We start from the raw sequence: 14412 nt of genomic DNA, 5'->3' as shown, positions 1-14412 counted from the left end.
TTTGATTTATAACTATAAATCAAACGGCTGAAATACTGCTGATTTATTCTTGGCAGTAATTGTATAAAATTATTTATTTCTGATTTATTAGACAGTGTACCGACAAACATTGTATATTAATAAACTTAAAATTGAATAAATTCAATATTAACTACATGTTGCACATTTGAGTTTTTACTTTTTACAGTATACGTCTATTTTTATATATTTTTACAATTTACAATTTTCTTAATCATTTTTTTTACAACACAGGGGGCAATGAACCTTACTGAAGGCTCATCTGATAGTAAATGTCCACCGCCGCCCATGATCACCCGCAACACCAGATGCATCGCAAGTGTGCTGCCGACCTTATAAAAAGGAATATGCTCTTTTCTTGAAGGTTATGATGTTGTATCGGTTCGGAAATACTGCGGCTGGAAGTTGACTCCAAAGAGTGGTTGTGCGTAGAAGAAAGTGCCTTGAAAAATGCATGGTGGAGGACCGCCACTCATACAGATAATTGGCATAGAACTTTAGTTTGTGGCGGATTGGATGGTAGTGAAAATCAGCAGCAGGTATCATTTCGAACAATTTCTCAGATTAGTAACTTCGTCTCAAAGTACCTATTATTCTATTTGACAAAAACAACCAAAAATAGTGCGATATTCATTGTCATACTAATTTTATTTCTTAAATTTATAAAAATAACCTTTTTAATTTTCAGAATAAGATTTATGTATAAAAGCAATAATTTTATTTAGTGTTCATTTATTTAGTTTACCTTTTACTTAATTATATAAATGAGGCTAAAGAAAAGGCGTGAGTAAATTGCAGTGAACATAACAATATTATGAGACAATCAATAAATAATATATTCGATAAAGATAATCGGAACCTGCTTAAGCTGTCCGCACTTACGTAATTGTAACAGAAGTTCCGTAAAGATTGTATACATTAATACATTATGTTGTTTATCAATCTGATTGGCATCCCATCCAAAATGGTCACGTCGTGACAACATGCGACCACCATTAGTGACGGCGCTACCATTAATACGTATTATAGACGACCAAAGATTATAATAATGTTACAGTCCGGTGAAATAAAACGGTTGTACCTACTTTATTCTTGTTTCCTCATCATATCAGCCTTTAACTGTCCACTGCTGAACATAAGCCTCCCCCTTGGGGTTTTGCCAATAGTTGCCACGCTTGGCGGTCGGATAGGCAACCGCAGTTAGACTTTAGAGATGTTTTAAGACAGGCGCTGCTGCCCATCCCTCGCCCTCCCTTAGTCTCCTCTTACGAAACCTATGGGAAAGGAGGGGTGGCGTATTCTACGCGGGAACAAACCGCGAATTTGTTATTCTTGTTCATTTTTAACTTATTATTTTATGCGGTTTTGTCCGCATACATTTATATATAATCAGTATATATGAGAATTCTATGTGTTAAGTAGCAGTATAACCTGTGTACCTTATTTCATTAAAATCTATACAGTAGTTTAATTGTACAAACATAAACATTTTTACATTTATAATATTAATAAGGTAGTAATATTTAAATCATTATATTAGTTGTGCTTAAACTGATATGTTCAAATTAATTTTATTTTACAATTTTATAATAAAAAGAAACATAGATCAAAAAATGATAAAATATTAAATCTCCACATTAATATAACGCTTTAAATTTTTTTATCCTTTTTAACTTGTTATGTTTCTTTAGAAAAAACATTCCTTTTCTTTAGTCGATTAAATCCTTTAGAGGATAGATACGGTCTTAGACATTTTTTCATTATTTTACGTAGCAATATTATTGGCACCATTAATGATTTACAAATTACTCTATGACAGTACCACACTGTACCAATACTTATAGAGACTAATTTAGGGGGATTTCTATGCAAATTTAATTACAGTAGTTACATGACATGATTGCAGTACGAGACCACTAACGAAGTACGCCATTAAAATGATCTGATAGCTCGACTGTGAAGTAAATATTTTAGTGAAATATATACTGCTAAACGGAACCCATATGGTTAATATTTATAGTAGCTCACAGAACTGCTTACCTTTTTGTATTCTAGAAGCATATATTATATTGTATTTACGGCATGCATTTAGAAATAAATATTAAATGATGTAATGTTAGAACCATCAGTGTTTTCTAAAAAAAAAAAAATAGAAATCTATTTAAAACTTCTTTATTTAAAATAAGAAATCAAATATTTTAATATCAAACTTGATTATCTCTGTTTAGTTCATAAGTACCTATAGACCTGGTATATAGGATAGGATTTAATTAAAGATTGTCTTCCACAGAAAAAAAAGGCATTAATTGTGGAAAACCCAGTTATTTAGATTTAAAAACTACTAAAACGATTTTAATAAATTTACTATAAAACCAATCTGTAAAAATATCCTTTCAAATAGAAAAAAAATCTAATAGGTTTATAACTGCGGAATTATGTGGTAACAAAAAAAGTACATTTGGATTGAGAACATCTTTCTTTTCGAAGCTATTTGAAAATAGATTAAATAATGATATGAAGTTCCGTAACATCTAATTTTATAAAATAGAAAAGCAATTTTTTTTTAATCGTATAAACTTGAAACAATGCTTCAACATAAGCTGTGTATAAATTAAGTAGATATCATGTATAATGTAATGTAGTAATCAAACAGTATCATGATGTTGTAAAAGTACCTAACAAGGCATATAATTTTATGGTATTAATTTTATAGATATAAAGTTTACAACAAACTTAATAGCTTAGATACAGCATTTTGGAAATATTATAAGCCTATAAGGCCTTCATTTTATATATATATATATATATATATATATATATATATATATATATATTTTTATATATATATATATATATTTTTTTTTTTTTTATACAACTTAGAATGGCAAACAAGCTGATGGCCCACCTGATGGAAAGTGGTAACCGTCGCCTATAGACATGAGCAGTACCATGGACATAACAGAGTATACTGTTTGGCCCTTTGATACCCCCCATGCGTGGCCATTCCTAAGGACTCAGGTGTTATTCCTCTTTACCCTGTAAATTCACGCCATATCCCACCCTTCAAACCGAAACACAGCCATGCAAACACAACTGCTTCACGGTTGAAACACGAATGGAACACTGGTACTTACCGTTAACCTGGAATTATAAAAATTGGCAAGAAGCAACGTAAAGTACAAATTAAAGGAACAATCCAAAAACTGTGAATTTGTAGCTAAGTAAATACTATTGCAAATTGTTTCTCAATTAGCGAATATATTGCGTAATATGCAATGATTTAAAATATTATTCCGCAGAAAAAAATCTGTTAATGTGATAATGAATCAACTTGGTACCAAGACATGAGTAAATCACACCGATTACAATATAATTCAAAATCATCCATAATGGTATACCGACAAAAAATAAACATAATTATAGCTTCATCTTTTTTAACATTAACCTTACCCTAACTTATAAAAATCATCAAATCTTATCATATCTTACAATGCCTAAAAATGTTTATTTAAAGAACAACATATTAAAACAAATTGAAGTGAGGTATAGCGTTGAGTGAGTAACCGTTGAACCGCTTCAGAGCCTACCGCAGTATACCAATTGACACCATGTTAGTCTGCCTGCGGCTGTGTTCCATTAGATACTACTTCCTTAACAAAAGAGGCTCTATACCTTCCATTCCAACAATTGTATGAGCTATTTACCTTATCTGTAGCGACTAGTAAGCCGCAATCACACTCGTTGCCACTACGCTGCTAACAAAACGTTTTGATACTTTATTCTTCAATATATTATAATTATATCAAGTTATATTATCTGGTGTATTATGATATCAATTTTCTACGTCAAAATATGAGTATGTTTTAACTGTACGCCAAATTTATTTTCTATATATCCATTTACACATTTAAACTAGATTGAACTATAAACAACCAAACATCTTTAAAAACTTTCACAATTATAATTATAGTCCAATGTTTCTAATGCAACAATCTACTGTTAAATAATAACAAATTCTCTCTCTTCTTCTCATTATTTAGGGTCGTGACTACATAAAGATCACTCTCTTCAATATTGCTCTCCAAGCCATCCGTATACATCCGAAGAAGAGAAGGAGAATTAAATTATACCAAGAGAACCGTAACCTATTTTACCCTATTAATCATGACAGAAATGTAATAGCTACGTATAAGTGACATATTGACTGACAAATTGATCGAAAGAGTACACTTTACCTTTGTTATAAATATTTGTATGTCAGATATTTATCAAATGCGTTTTCCTAAAAAATTTGCTACTTTGCTAAAATACCAATAGTTTATATAAAAAGGTCTTTGCAACGGATTGAAATCTCCATTGTTTATAAAAAACAGAAATGTTTTAAATTATAACTATCAAAAATTTATATTAAAAAATAGCTTAATATTTGTGGAATACAGGCCATATATATTATTTATAGTTTTTTTTATTATTAATAATCAAATTCGAAATTGAAATATCTTTTTATTCTTTCCTTTTGGTTTCCTTTCACGGTCCTAGTTTTCTAAGTTCCATCTTATAATATACATGTATTTCCAAATTTCGTTTTTGTTTATAATAATATTCATGGTATATATTTTATTGGAAGCTTTACAATATTAGTGGAATCAGTTACAATATAATAAATTTTCGTATTTTTTAATAAAATCTACACCTGCTTTATTTAAAATAATTATTTTTATTAACTGTAAGTATCAAAATCACTAGGATGTCGTATTGGGCAGTATCGGTAGGAGCGGCAGTGCACCCGCGGGTAACTGCGTTATAACAGTGATAGCCCGCGCGTGATGTGACCATAGCGGGATACCGGCCGATACCACCGCACTGCATTCGCTGCACACCACACCGCACTCGACCGCTTGTCATTTTAGAGTTATTCGATACTCGTTATAGAATTAGTCGATACGCTCCGATATTACTATCGTGCGCCCTTTCTACTTCTATTAGTTTTGAAGTTAGCTGCGAATTCTGTCAGGATTGCTATTTATTCTTGTATTGGTTCAGAATTATTGTAGAAATGCTCAGTAGTTGGCATTTAGCTTCATAATGTTATCAATATCAATTCCTTTAAATTGGTATCTTTGTGCCATTTATGTTTTGGTTGCCGACTACAACGTTTATAATAGACAGCAGTTAACGCGATCATTTAGTTATGTTTTCTTTTGTGGGTTTGTTCTACAAAACAAAACAACATCAACTTTACCAAAATTTATTGTTTTGATTTCATAATTAAACTATAGAACTGATTTTGATATAATTTCTACGCGATCCAATCTGTAAGTACATCTTTTAGATAAAAAAAATCAAGTCTGTTTATAACTGAGGAAGTTATAAACATTAAAAAAAAACTCAAACGAATTGAGAATTTCCTTCTATTTGAAGTTTGTTAAATATTTGAACACGAAAGTCTAAAAGTTAATACTGCATGGTTGTGTTATCTTTTGAAAGATGAATAATAAAATTGCAGAGAACAGAAACATAATTAATACCCTAGTCCTCAAGAATATAACGCATTGATAATACCATGGATGTCAAAGTGTATTTTGTGACGTTCACGTTTTTCATGTCAATACATTACACAAATTACATCGCCAGTCGTCAGTCTTCCCTGATCATTACATATTCTTATGACTGAGATGTAAATCTATAATTTATATATAAGATGATAGATTAACTTTTAAAGTATTTCTATCATTGTAATCATAATCATCATTTCAGCCATTATTTGAACACTGCTGGACATTAGCCTCCTCCATAGACTGCCATAAAGAACGGTCCGTAATTACTTGCATTCACTGCTTACCATCCATTGTAATCCATGTAAATAATACCTTCAATAATTTCAACATATTTTCAGACAGTTAACAAGTAATGGACTACAACATACTTTTTCGTAAATTACAAACAAAATAACGGTCACAAAAGTGGAATGGCACGCGCTAAACCAATCCCGGACTAGAACAGAAGTGTTCAGACCAAGTCGTGACATAACATCGCTGGGCGTCGTAATCTCGAATAAATTGCGTATACTTAGCGACTCTTTATAGACCTTTTAAGGTAGAAAATTTAAGATGATGATAGGCACGTTCATAATTAAGATCACAGATGTGATAGGGGACTCGTGATGTAGCGTGGGTGGTTCCGCTTCCGAGGTCACGGGTGGTCTTATTTTGGGGTATTTTACACCATCAAATAATAATATTTATTAAATTATTATTGATATAAATAGCTAATAGATTAAATGGCCGTATGTTCCCGGCATAGAATAGGCCACCTCTTCCTATCCCGTGGGTGTCGTAAAAGCACATTCTTAAAACATCTCTAAAGTCTAACTGCGGTTGCCAATCCGCTTGCTAAGCATGGTAACTACTAGCAAAACCTCCCAAAGAGGAGACTTATGTTCAACAGTAGATGGTTAAAGTCTGATATGATGATGATGAATAGATTAAATATAATAGTTTATAAAGACGTTTGGATATTTTTTACTCAATCACACTTAAAATGTTGGATAAATTTCAATAAAATTAACTGATGTCCTAGATTCATCATCATCATCATCATCATTATCATCATCATCATCATGTCAGCTATTATCCGTCCACTGCTGAACTTAGGCCTTCTCCATAAAAGAGGTTTTATCAATCCTATAAATGTCCTACATTAATACATTTTATTTCGATCGATATGAGGAAATTCACGGATTTAAAATTTAAAATTTAAATATAATATAAATATAATACTGTACAAAAATTGTAAGGGTCCTGATAACCTTAGTGAAAAAAATATTTATTATTATTATTACTTTTGCTAGTATTCATTCATCACCACTTCTTTAAGTGGGCCATCATCTTATTTACTACTTTTAGTTAATAAAGAACTTATTAAGATCAAATGTAATTTTTTTTTTCAATATATTTCATCTTGAGGCTCATCATGTTTCTTTAGGTGGACCATCAATTTATTTGCTATTTCTGAGTACATAAAATAGTTTAAAAATAACTTAGATACTAAGATCAGTTTTCTGGCCTGTATAAACTGTACCTATGTTTCTATATGTTTGACAGTGAAATATATCCTTATGTCTAATTTGGCATGCCACTGACAGTTTTCAATGGTGAATGAAAAAGGAATTGATTATAGATAAAAGGTGTTTATAGTAGTTGTTGCCAAATGTGGAACTGACGGGGTTTGGGTCGTGTTCAGTCGAGGTGTTCATGGGATACAGTGACCTGTTGTCAGTATGTGATATCTGTGTTAGAAAACGGTAAAGATCTAGTTTATTATGCGGTTTGTTTATTATAATAAAAAACGCTTATTTACAAATATGGAAGAAAAGTAGATTTATTATACACTAGCTATTTGGCCCGGCTTCGCACGGGTAGATCGATTTTTGAAAATAATATGTAGCCTATGTTACTTGCTGATAATGTAGTTTTCTAAAAATGAAAGGTTTTAAAAAATCAGTTGAATATTTTTTGAGTTTATCCATTCACATACAAACAAACAATTAAATCTTCCCCTTCTCGTATAATATACACTATCAAATAATAATATCATAGAATAAATAAATTTACGATTTATTAAATTATTATTGTATTAAAGTAGTTAATAGATTAAATGGGCTGTGTGGTCCCGGCATAAAATAGGTCTCTTCCTTACCTGTGGGTGTCGTAAGAGGCGACTAAAGGAACTTAATAGTAGAGAAATGGGCAGCATCGTCCTTCTTAAAAATTCTCTAAGAAATTAACGTAAAAACGCCTGCCAAGCGTAGCCACTACGGGCTAAACTCCCTTTATAGGGAAGGCTTATGTTCAGCAGTGGACAGTTAATGGCTGAGATGGTGAGGCTGATTTATAATCATCATCATCATCATCTTCCTACCCTTATGCCAATTATTATTTGGGGACGGCGTAATATGTTTTTATCTATATCACAAAAAGATTTGCCCTATAGTTTTACGACCGGCTGCCTGCCTGACGTCTTTGGGAATGATTTATAATATATATATATATATATATATATATATATATATATATATCAGCTATATATATAAAATTTAAGCTATATGGCTATATTATCATTCTTTCTAAATGCATATAGGCTTCCTCTATAGACTGCTATAAGAAATAGTGCTGATGCATCCATTGCTTTCCCGCGGCACATTTGAGATTGTCTAGTAATTTAGTTGAAGTTCGTCCTTCATTGCATTTACGTGTATGGAGTCGAACATTTCTTCCCCCATCTGTTCTCAATATATAATTATATGATGTCTTTATTATATAAATTACATATGACTATATAATTTATGTAACACAACTAAATTATGCAACAAAATAACCCTATCTAAAGCGAAAAGCATTTGAACGCTCGCGGGCTCCTATACGGTAGCGTCGTGTGTGGTATCCCGTGATACTTAAATAATATACGACTTGGAGGATCCTCATATCTCAACGGGAAGTATTTTGCATGCAGCCAACACCTATCTTTTGGAATAATCTAGAAATGGGAGCACTGTCACGTATAACGTTATATCTACAGAGAAACACACAAGAAAATTCGACCTCAATACTCAAATAACAAAGTCGGTTTTTCCAATTTGTGATTTATATGTTATATTTTATTAAAATAATATTATTTGCACGGAACGTATTACTTATCGTAAATTCGTAATTACGGATGCTTCGCAAGAGGACATCAGTCTAATAATATATAATGTCACTAAAGACCGGACACGGCCGTCAATTAAAGCTTAGTGCGCTCGGTTGCTTATTAAACTTAAAATTATGTCTTATGTCAATACGTACTTAAAAAGTTTAATTCCTTTATAATTCAAGAGTGTTTCTCAAAAAATACATCAATTGTGTCAAATCCAGTTATTATGTTTTAAAAACTGAACTACTGAACCGATTTTGATAAAATTTTCATGGGACAGATCTGTAAGTATATCCTTTCAGATAAAAAAGAATTTTCCAAATCGGTTTAGAACTGAAGAGTTATGAAGTAACAGGCATAAAAAATACAATAGAATTAAGAACCTTCTTCTTTTTAAAATCGATTGAAAGTTTAACAAAGTTTATATTATATCACGATATAATTACATCACGAATATATATATATATATATATATATATATATATATATATATATATATATATATATATATATATTCGTGATGTAATTATTTTTTAGTAAATAATTAATAAATTCTAATCACATAACATTATTGTAAGTCGTAATAATGTTTTTATTAAGTAACTTTAATACTGACATATTATTTATACTGATTTTTTTCTTTGAAATATTATAATCTATATAAACAAAAAGTCAATTATCGAATATTTGTAAACGCATTAATTTAGAACGACTGTTTTCATTTACCGATTTAATTTGTGTATTTGTAATGTCTTGAACTAGATTTGTATGAAAGAAAATATTTGATGTATAATGCGTAAAAGTGAAGAATTTGGGTTAAAAAATCTCCAATTATAATATCCAATTATAAGTGAATGAGTGAGTGAGAAGAAAGATTTAGTCTCATTTTCTCCATTATTAGATTCAAGTTAAGCCGAGACCTATAGCTAATACCTAATTAAGTTTGAGGAGTGGGGATTCTTAAAACTTTTCTGTTTAAAATTTGATGAGATTTTGGCGATTTTTTTAATAACATGCTAAGAATAATGAAATTGCCACAGGTATTCTCAAGTAATACGCTTACCAATGAACAGCATTTCATTTTTAACTAGCTGTATCTTGCGGTCTCACTCACGTGAATTAATATATGAAATATTCTATATCAGAATATAAGCTATCCTGTATTTCATTCAAATGCATTTAAATTTTTTTATGATAGAATAACAATCGTCCATTCATACATTTCTTTTATATTTATAATAGTTATAAGATTATATAGATTTTTAGAAATAATTATAAAAAAAAAGCAAAAAGAATTTTCTCTAATTAATTAGTATAATCCCAACTAAGAAGATCGTGGCAAGAGACGAGTGTTTGTCGACCCCATTTCATCGCTTCATTAGCTAGATCGGGTTAGGTCGACCGCGACACCTTTGGCTAATGTGCATGATGCTTGTTACGATAACTCAATACTGCTGTTGGCGTGTAAACTAATGTACAAAACATTTAATTATAGTGTCCTAATAAAAACATATTTTCAAAATATGTCTTTTACTCGTATTAAGGGTTCCATCAATTAATCGTAATTAAAAAAAAATCTTTCTCCATCGTTTTAATATCAAAAATAATTTACAAGTATTTGGGTTCTTTTAGCAAGCTAGATAATTTGGTGTAATATTATTTTCCCTTTGTTCGCTTTTTTATTTACTGGGGACTTTATAACGCATCACCTTGTTTGCTATTTCAAATTGTACAAAAAATATACTATTAATTAATCTAATTTAAAAAATAATATATTTTACACACACATATACTCACACACACGCTTACGCAAACGACACATGGATACGATAAACGACAGGATCTGTGTGAATACTTTACATTCAAAAAGTTTGAATTAAGAACCTGAAATCACATGTTTACGTGTAAGAGGCAACAAGTTTTTTACTTCGCAAAAGAAAAATTCAATCAATACAAATAATAAGAGACCAATTGATCTGAAGTAAAGCCTATCAGTTATGAAAAGAATTGTGACAATCGATTTAGCATTAGCGACGTAGGTATAATAAAAAAAGTAATCCTAATAATACACAATCACAAAAAAGTTTTTTTTTTATGATTCACAATTAACCTTCTTCTTTTGGTAAAAGTGTAATTAACTATTCATAATTCAACATTTGGTTAGATAAACTACGTTCACGTAGTTAATCTTAACTTCCACGTTGTTTATACATATTTTGAATTCACGATCAGGAATAACATGATGTGATTATAGGTAAATACTATCTACATACCTGACTTTTATTACCGACGTTTCGACGTGGATTGCAATACGTCGTGGTCACGGCAAGACTAAAGTGAACGGCACTGAACGAACTTTCGGCAGCCCGCGCTGTTACTCGACTACCCTCACATTATTACTATTGTTGTCTTTATCCACCCAACATACAACACTCACAGTAGTCACACTACGATTAAACAAATATAAATCAAGTATATAGGTACTATTTACCTGCTATCATGTTGCGTTAAATCTTAATTGTGAATTTAAGATCACTTATATATATATATATATATATATATATATATATATATAATATATATATAATAATAATAATAATAATAATAACTTTATTGCATAACCATGATTTTAACAAATTCAGCACTGGAAATTACAATAAAAGTAGATACGAATTCATTTGTACATTTGGATCAGTTTAAACATCTGTGTCTGAACTAGGTTATAAAACCTGTATCTCAGACAACAGCGCTCAACCCTCATTACATAGTATAATGTTAGTTCAGCTAAATTTTTAGTGCTACATATAGAATATTGATATTATATAAAGTTAGTATATCTAATTATAACAATTGGCAATAATGAAAATTGTGAAATAATGTGCTCCCTGTGTGTAGAGTGTAATTTGAATGTATGTGTGTGGGAGAGTGTGTAAAATTATTTGAATGTTACTGTAATATTATTTAAATAATTTAAAGGTTTATCTTGAATTTAATTGTAATATATATATATATATATATATATATATATATATATATATATATATATATATATATATATATATATATATATATATATATATATATTATATCAATCAGTAATGACAAATAATAGACACATGTTGATTATTCATGACACATGATGGAGTAAAATAAAATTTATATAGTGGCATTACCTAAGCCGATCCAATTAGTAACGTTACACATTTTGATGTGCATTTTATATTGATATCCGCAATAAAATGTGCCAATAAAACACTTTATATTATTCGCTCGCAATTTCTAATTGAGATGTAGAGCAAATCAAAGTTTTTTACAAACAAAAATAAATAATTAAATAGAAATATAATTTGAATTACCGTTTTGAAGATCGCACCTTAATATTACATTTTATTGTACTAATTCGTACAAATAATACCTAATTAATTCTTTTAGGAATACACGAATAAAAATAACTTGGTCATGTCATACATGTACATGTTATTAATATTTCAGTTTTAAATTTATATTAATAAAATAATATGTGTACAAAATAATTTTAATACTGGAAATAAAACTACATAATTTTTGCTTTGTTTTAGTAAATATATATTTTATTATTTAACAATAAAAAAATTAGTACTTAGGTAGATACCTTAAAATATTATATGTATTATATTCTTGTATTGTAAAAAATTTTACATAATTTACATTGGACACAGATTGAATATACAATGGCGGACTTATCCTATAGCGGGATCTCTTACAGTCAACTTTTAAGAAGCTGAAATAAAACTATAAAAACTGTACAGTTAAAAATAAAACCTAATAATATCGAGTTAAAATTAAACATATGTATTATAATAATAAGTAATTGTACACACCTACATATATAAATAATAATACATAAATTATAAAATGACAATATTACATAAATAAATACATATATTCACACACGTAATATTTTATATAATTTTAATATAGGCATATTACATTATAAATTAATATCAGTTAGTTATCAATAATAAATCATCACATTAGTTATAAATGACAGAAATTAAATCGTTAAATTGAACGCTCGCCACAAAGGAAGTGTGTGAGGACATCTAAATCAAGCCTGTGGCAGACAGACAGACGGACAACCCGACAACGGTATAGTTAACGGGTACCAGACAGTAAACTGAGCGCTGTAGATGAAGTTATTAATGCGATCTTTGCCAGGTGCTGCTATGTCGACACGTAGGTAAAACAGATGTTTGATGTATCTTATATTTGTTGATATTTTATAATCTGTTTATAGGTAAGTACCTTGTTTTTTAATGGGTGATAATGGAATAGTAACCCCGCCTGCGCTATCGGTATATACTGGTGGGGCACCAGTGAGTGATGATAGGTGAGGATGAAAAGACAGGTCAGTTAGCCCCTCGTGATGTATACACCTGGAATTCAGCACGATGATTTCCAGGGGGGACCACGTGGAGGTCGACCTGGTTGGGTATAGTAAGTAAGTACCATAAACGTTGATCTTGACTTCGTTTGCCTTTTATCTAAAACAAAGTCGGGTTAATTACACCATTTATAACTCCAGAACGGTTGGTCAGATTTTGATGATCTATGATTTGTTGGATTCGTCTCCGCTCCGAATAACAGAATAACTATTAAAATATCGTAAAAATTAATAAAAAAAATACAAAAAAAAAATTTAGACCGTTACGCAATACGAAGTTCGTCGGGACAGTTCAGCTAGATGACAATAAATAAATAATAATAATTTACTTTTACCCGCGACTTCGTCCGCGAGGCTCGGATATGTTCACTGACCGGGATAAAAAGCCTATGTCGTTCTCCATCCCATATAGTGTATGTACATATACCCAATTGATTAGTTAAATCGTTAAGGCGCTAAAAGATTGTTAGCTTTTAGCGCCCTAACAAAACAAACAAATTCACGTTGACATTTATAATTTTAGTAAATATAACTTGAACTCAATCTATAACATCTCATTTCTGGACATAAGTCTCCGTTCTTAAGGAATGTGTATTAACCTACTATTATCACTAGTAGTTAATACTAACCCAGTTAATGAAATAACCTGTACAATATCGCGGGCGCAGTTACTTGTGAAATTTCTATAAAAAAAATATATTCTCTATGATTACGATCGATTACGGATAAAGTGTTCTGCTAAATCTCGACTTTATCTCGTGTCGTACGTCGTCCGTGCAATAGGCCCGTGGTGGTTCGTTACTTGGCTCATTTCCCTACGTTTGTTTATAGCGAGACGTATATCAAGCGACAGGAAGTCTTCTTTACGAAGACCAACTGACAACACGGTGACTGTTAACGGGAGTTCTTTGACGATCGACAGCTGTAGTACTGTCTAGCGAAAAAGTGGTAGCAACAAGTAAATAAGAAATCAAAATATACATTTTGCTCCGCAAAAAAACTTCAATCGTGACTGAATTGTTTGTGGGGCAAAATCAATGTATTTATTTATAAACTGATTTTGATCCACAACAGTTTTTTTGTGTCTATATATTACAATTTTTTCTATACGAATTCTTAAATATTTCGGCCATATCGTCCGGAATGAAAACTGTATAGAACGTTTAATTGTCCAAGGGTCGATACAAGGTAAACGTTTTTTTTTTGTACAACTTAGAATGACAAACAAGTTGACGGCCCACCTGATGGAAAGTGGTAACCGTTGCCTATAGACATGAGCA

The sequence above is a fragment of the Galleria mellonella genome, unplaced genomic scaffold (assembly GCF_026898425.1).
Source record: "Galleria mellonella isolate WM207_F2 unplaced genomic scaffold, CSIRO_AGI_GalMel_v1 utg74, whole genome shotgun sequence".
NCBI classification, from domain to species: Eukaryota; Metazoa; Arthropoda; class Insecta; order Lepidoptera; family Pyralidae; genus Galleria; species Galleria mellonella.
This window is presented reverse-complemented; position numbering follows the sequence as displayed.